Genomic DNA, 7,338 nt, shown 5'->3' with positions numbered 1-7,338 from the left:
TTCCTTTACCCTTATTACAGAGTTAACTAACCAGGCTTTAATATTCACTCAAACTAAATGTATCAATTAATTTACACACAGAAACATGCAAAAATATTAATACAAAAATAACCATAGAATAACAATCTGTACAATGCCTTCTCAATCCCCAAAATTTGTATTTCGTTAATGAGAAACCACGACCAACTTGTTTCAGAGTCTTATTGTGTTCTGCGGGCTTCGGGCGTCGTTTCAATCGGACGTAAAATAATTCTAAATCAAAGCACTGAAGGCACTGAAGGTGTTCGCTGTTGCATAAGTTTAGACGCAACTCAGTTTAAAAAATTATGTGAAAGCTTTTTATATTGCAAGTTTTAAATGAACACAACCCATTCAAATTTATAAAATGTGTGTCTTAAAGCACAGGTTTAGATGTGTATTTTTTTTAAATCATTAATAAAAAATATAATTTTAGCTTCATTTTGGGAGAACAGGGCTTAATGCATATGCATAAATTGTCATCCCAGTACCAGAGACTCTCTTTAAACGAAAAACATTATAAAATCAAAAATGTCGTCCTTGATTAGCTTGTGCGTATTGCACAATCTAATCAGTATGCACAGGCTAATCTTATTTGACATGCATTAAGCCCCGTTTTCCCTGAAAGCTGTTAATATGTACAGATTTCAATGATAAACACTAGACTGGCCAATCTCGTCTTACAAGCTGTTAAACACTATTAGTCATGTAGACCCACTGCAGTATACCAGTGGTGAAGTATAAACAGGCAAATATGGTGGTTATCTTTCCTAGCAGACGCTCATAGCATTTGTCGTCTGCTGCAACAGGCAGTGGTTGTCTTTCCATAGCGTAGCTTAGGCTTCTAAGCACATACTGATTTGCAAAATATGCTCAGTAACATTAGTGTGAGCTAATGCTCACACTAATCAAAGCGCTGAAGGCACTAAATTTGTTCGCTGTTATATAATCTTAGACGCAACTCAGTTTTCAAAATTATGTTTTAGCTTTTTATATCGCAAGTTTGAAATGACCACAACATATTCATATTTATAAAGAGCGTGTCTTTAAACACAGGTCGAGATGTGTTTTTTTTCCAAATCATTGATACAGCTAATAAGTGTGCACAGGCTAATCTTATTCGACATGCATTAAGCCCCGTTTTCCCTGAAAGCAGCCAATATGTATAGATTTCACTGATAAACACTACACTGGCCAACGTTGTCTTACAAGCTGTTAAATACACACTATGTACTGTACCAGTGAGAACAGGCAGATGCGGTGGTTAAAGCAGACGCTTTTAGCATTCTTTCGTCTGCTAAATTTTACTGGAGTTATCCACACAGGCAGTCACGGGTTACGGTTCCTAGCGTAGCTAGGGCATACTGATTTGCAAAATTCGGTCTGCATTATTTGTAAGCTAACGCTCACAAATAATTAAACCATAAAATTGACATCATTTTAACCAATCGAATTCTAGTATTAGCCCCAGAAACAAGTTCTAAATATACCCCTTACCAAATTTGGAGATCCGGAAATGCCATCACCATTTTCGGAGTGTCGAAACTTTAAAGAATTATTTAGCATTAGATGTGACATAGCATTTGATATATATGGGTGGTCGACCTTCCCAGTCCCGGAACTCCGTTATTTTTTCATCATCATTCTGCTATTTTGAAACAATAGTGCTAGTCTGCAACATTTACTCATAAGTGAGATATTTAAGTAAAAAAAATGTTGCGTCAGCAAAGTCACCAAGTGAAGTACAACGCTATGTTAGTCCAATTAAATTTGAATTTCATCATTCTAGATGGGTTTTTTAACCAGGAAAACATAACATTGTTTAAAAAAACAATATGGCTCGTATAAATATTCAGAATCAAATTGTTGCAAGCCGGTCGGTCATTAAACTGTGTAAATTATTGCGTTGCACTTTTCACATTATTATTTTACGTTGTATTTTGAGAGTTTTACATTTGCAGTGTTGCTTTTAAATTTTTTGTTTCATATTTTAATGTTGATCAATTTCAATTAAATTTACATGAAGTATGAGATATGTATTGAATTAGTCTGAGTCAAAATTGCAACAAAATCCGTAATAAAATAAGGAGGCTTTATTGATTTGAATGCGTGTTGCGTTAGGAAGTCTTCAAGTGTAGTTGTGCAGTTGCAATATTAGATGCAACTATTTCTTCCCTTCATAACTTACCATGTTAACCAGTTTATAACACTATCGTCCAACCTCTATCGTCTACCATTACTTATAAATTGTATAATGCATATGTAATGTAGGTTATTTATTGCTGAATAATTGTTGTTGTTGTTGTTGTATTGATTGCGGTTTTAAGTTGTTCGCTAGAAAAACTAAGGTTAATGGTCGTGTTTGGAAAATCGGCACGCCTACACTTATTGTTCACCAAATCACCCAAAAATCGAAGCTTGAAGGCAATCCGCGCCGAGAAATAGTTCGCGGAGGTATACTTTTCGTAATTAAAAGTAATTCATTATACTGGTCACTTGCAGAAAGAATTCGCGGCGCGGAAGAGTATACTTTACATAACATTCTTTCCTAATGAAATAGTCCATTACGTGTAACGTTATACTCGCGTAACACAGCTCTCCTTAAAGGTCACATGGTCAGCCAATAGATGCATTCGCGAAGACGCAACAGGACTTCAAAAATGAACTCTGAAATACACACATTCACGTGCGCAGATGAGGCCATTAATTACCAACCTTGATAACAGCCGATTCTTTATCAGATCAACGGGAGAAAAACGGAAAAATCCAATACTATTTTACTAAGTGATCAATAAACCCGTGCGCAAAGCAAAATAATATTAAAGAAAAATGTTGTATTTTAATATGAATATAAATTCCATTTAATTATTGTTTCCCCATGATTAGTAAAACGCCGCCCATTGGGAAAATCCGTGACAATCGGAAATAATTTATCCATATTCGCTAAAACTCAACAGAAAACAACAAAACTGTTTGTTTTGATCATTTTCGATAATGACTGGATAATCGGTCATTAATCGTCCAGGGAAGACAAAATGGACTATCGATACACGTTGATAACACAGTGTTGCTTTCAATATGAGGAAACAAAAACTACCGAAATAATATTGTGTGATAATAAGACGGAACTTGTTTCATAATCTAACTACAAATGATTACCGTACTCTTTCAATCCGTATGGAAATCGTTCTTGAAAGACTGAATAGGCTACTGAAAGTTGACAGTTTGCAATAAACAACACAGTTTGACTTCAATTTTCGATCGAAAAGTATTGTGCTAAGACAGGCCCGTAGCCAGGTTTTGAAAAGTGGGGTGCGAATTTTTGTCATCGACGATTGTTATTGAGCAACGAAGTGGCGATGAGGGTATGTGCGGAGGGGGGGGGGGGATGTCCCCCTCCTGCAGTCGGGGGCTTTGGAGGTCCCCCCCCTAGACAATTTTGAAAATGAAACGTAAACTCATGCATTCTGGTCACTTTTTAACTGTATTTAGAGACTGGACTTATGGTGTCTTTTTTATATGAAATTTCACTTTCATTGACCATACTCAGTGACTGATCGACATGAATATGATATAACATACATGTATTCCCCACCACTTTTTTCAATAACCACCTTTTTTGATCAGTCACGGATATACATCATTTTATACGGTGTTTAACCCGACACTAGTATGCGCGCACACACTTTGTTTACATATTCAACAACAAATTTATAGAATGTAAAATCAACAAGAAGAACTGTATAAAATATCGCTATTTCTTGGAATCTTGATAAAATTGGTGTGTTTTACCATTCCAACATTCTAACATTCATAAATCGAGCAAACTAAATGGAAATATTTTACTTTTTTTCAACAATTGTTTGTCTGCTACTATGGATAGAACCAGAGGCCTAGCATTGCTCTAAACATGATAATAGTGTATTGTACAACACACACTGATTAACAAAACTGGGTCTATTCTAATCTGCATCAATACTAAAAAGAATTCAAAATGGTATAGCTGGTTACTTTATTTATTTTTTAAACAATTTTTAACAAATTAGTTATCTTTTTCGAAACGAAGTTCAAAAAAGATATAACACTTAACACTTCAATTAGACCCTATAACCACAAACTTCTGGCCAAATGGTCTCAAAGTCCTTAACAATGTATACGTTGAAGAAAAAAATATGTACTTATTTTCCCATTTTATGCTCAAGATCCGTCACAGTTGATGAACATTAAACGTTAACGTCCACCTGATCAAATGTTATAACGTTTTAAATTCATTATAACAACTTTTTAAGAGTAGGAAATTCCTATTGTCAAGTTTGACGTACTAGTAATTAAAACATTGTGGGCAGTTCTGTATGTGGAGCAGAACAGATTCCATTAAGTGTTGGTAAATTACAAAAAGCTACATTGCTTTGTAGAAATAATTTGGTTTCTTGTCATTCAACAAAAAAATTATCCTGTCTTGAGCATAGCTGATATTTGTGTTGCTGGAAAACCCTTTAGGGGATCCAAAAATGGTTGTACGGGGAAACAACAAAAAGACAACGCAGGCTGTCGAAAACGATGTGCACAGTGTGTAATTGTTATAAATTGTGGTATAATGCAAAGTTATTAACCAATGACTCATTAGTCTTCGGCAATAGTCGAAGCGTGTCCTTTGATTTCAGTCATTTTCGGAAGCTGACATAACATTCCGTTTATAATCATCTAAATGTATTTTCCTTTTTATAAGATTATTTATTCAAGTTAATCAAATGTTTTTAAGCCATTTAGATAGTTGTCAAAAAGTGTTATTGGAAAGGGATTTCAACCCACAATAAGAAGGCTTCATCATTTTGTTTTGATATCTACTAAAGTTATAGCTTAAACAGACATTAATAACGATGACAAAAGTTACAAAACAATCATTTAGTATCAAATATCTGTAAATAAGAATCGATTTTATACGGATTAGAGTGCCAGGTTAATAATTTTGCATTATACAGAAAACAAATATCCATTTATTACAAAGATTCCAAATCCATTCTGCGGGGACCGGCTTCTTAGATCTTCTAAAAATTTCGCTGTCAAAACTTCTGTTGATTTCAACAATTCTACGGTTAAAAATTGTAAATAAAAATCACGCCCTATCTTGGAAATGACTTAATCGAGAAAATAATTATATGGTGACCTGTCGGTTGCATATTGAATACAACATAATTTTAACGCTTAAATACGAAGACTCACTGGGTAACTGGAAAAAATAAATAACCGTTTTTGCGTCAAATAAAGTTTGATGCAACTTAAAGTACTTTTTTTACTCGTCAAACAAGATTGGGTGCGAACGCGACCCCCCCCTGACTACGTGTATGTAAGATGTTCCATTTATAAGAAACAAAGATATTTTATAGACCTGCGTCATGCGAAAATGGGTATTATGCCATATGCGGCTAGCGTGGCTACGGTGCAGCCTGCGCATGTCACAGAAGGTCAGGATATTCCTACGAAGACCACGAAACCTATTGCAGTGCGCAGAAGGGCATAAGCTACGCTAGCCAACGCGCCGTAATCCCAATCTTCCCATGACGCGGCTTTAAAAGTATGATTAAAATATGTCGAAAGAAAACTTTGTGTTAATCTAATAATATAATACCATATATTTCGATGGTGAAAAAATAAACTCATAATAAGCAATGATAACAATTGATAACACACATTTCATGCGGTGAATATGCGACTAACCAGTGAAAAAAAATAACAATTTAAACTTTTTTGTTGAATTTAACTATTTATAACGCATTTTTCTAACTTAATTTTTAAGTCAGGATATTATATTTTAGCGTTTCTGATCGGCAAAATCGCGAATGGCGATTGAATCTTTCTGCTTGCGATTTAAGTTGAAAATGTAAAAGAAAAGGGCGATTGTCATAGAAATCGACGTTACTCTATACATGTATTAATATTCCCTAGTTTAAAAGAGAGCGACCGAGGCGAGAGTCATCCTCAGAAGATTTCATTGAAGACTCCGAAAAATCGCCAAGCGGTTTGGTAATTGTCCATAGGTGGAGAGTGGTTTCACTACATCATCTGAGGAGGGTCGGATAGGGGAACTTCTGCGACGGCGCTGTTCATCAAGCGAGTACCGTCATCCCTCGTCCTGGACGTCCTCTCCCGCTGACTTCGCCGAATACCAAAACGTGGAAGGATCGCCAAGCGGAATGGTAATTGTCCGTCGTTTGATAGTGGTTTAACTACATCGCCGGAATAGGGACGGGAGCAGCGGAGGTGGCAGCGTAGAGTACGGACGGGGTGGACCTTGGGCAGAGATACAGGCCACGATTTCGAGGGGGTTGCTCTATGACGATAATGGAAGTGTCCCACGACGGCGGTTCTCAGTACGCTCAACGTGCTGGGAAAACAGTTCTGGGGTTCGGGTCGACGGCTTGTGACGTCTAGAGAGGCCATAAAAGCGGCACAGCGGGCGAGTTGCGGGAAAAAGGTCTTTTTTCACTGTCAGCACTCCCTTGGCGGAGTAACCTTGTCCTTTTAAGGGAAACCAGGCATGCATTGTCTTTAAATTGTCTACCAGTAAAAATTAAGGCCTCTATTGCCACCGTGCACTGGTCTATTTCGATAAAAACATATTTAGTTAGCGAATACCCGGGCAGCCGAAGTAAATTTGACCTACTTTGTCTCACAATTCCCTGAAAAGTCACAGGGGTAAGTCTGCACAAAATTTAGTCGTGAAGACTCAGAAGTAGTGTTTGCATTTTTTGTGGCCGTTCGATTTGCCTACGTTAAAAAGTCGAACTTCATGTCCTGTGACTGTAAGTAATATTAAAAACGTTCACAGAGCGAACAACTACAATGCCTTCAGCTCTTTAATTAAGTATGTACATGTATTAAATGTTTCATTTGGACATTCATTCGCCAGTGGTTAAAAATTAAGTCAAATTTCGCATATTTTATATTTTTGTGTTTATATGTATTTCTCTGTTGCTTTACTCAAATCTTAATAAATAACTCTTGGGTCTCCCTTTGCGTTATTAAGCAATATAAATGATAAAGAAAACTAGCAGCTGACAAATTGTATTTATGTCGATTTCACTTTCAACCCATTTTGTTCGTACAGACCTCTGAAATCTTTCTCAAACAAAGAAAGCTTCTTATAAAACTCGGCCGTTAATCACGGGCGCCACCTCTTTGTTGAGATGCATTAATGCATGAGCTAATGCAACTGCCGAGGTGGCGCCCGGATGTTTTGATATTGTATAATTTTGCAGGGTGATTATGGTTTCTATGTTGTTTGTTTTTCAGCATATATCGCATTATAATCGGGCAATG

Source organism: Dreissena polymorpha, chromosome 2 (assembly GCF_020536995.1).
Source record: "Dreissena polymorpha isolate Duluth1 chromosome 2, UMN_Dpol_1.0, whole genome shotgun sequence".
Lineage (NCBI taxonomy): Eukaryota > Metazoa > Mollusca > Bivalvia > Myida > Dreissenidae > Dreissena > Dreissena polymorpha.
Note: the sequence above shows the minus strand (reverse complement) of the source record.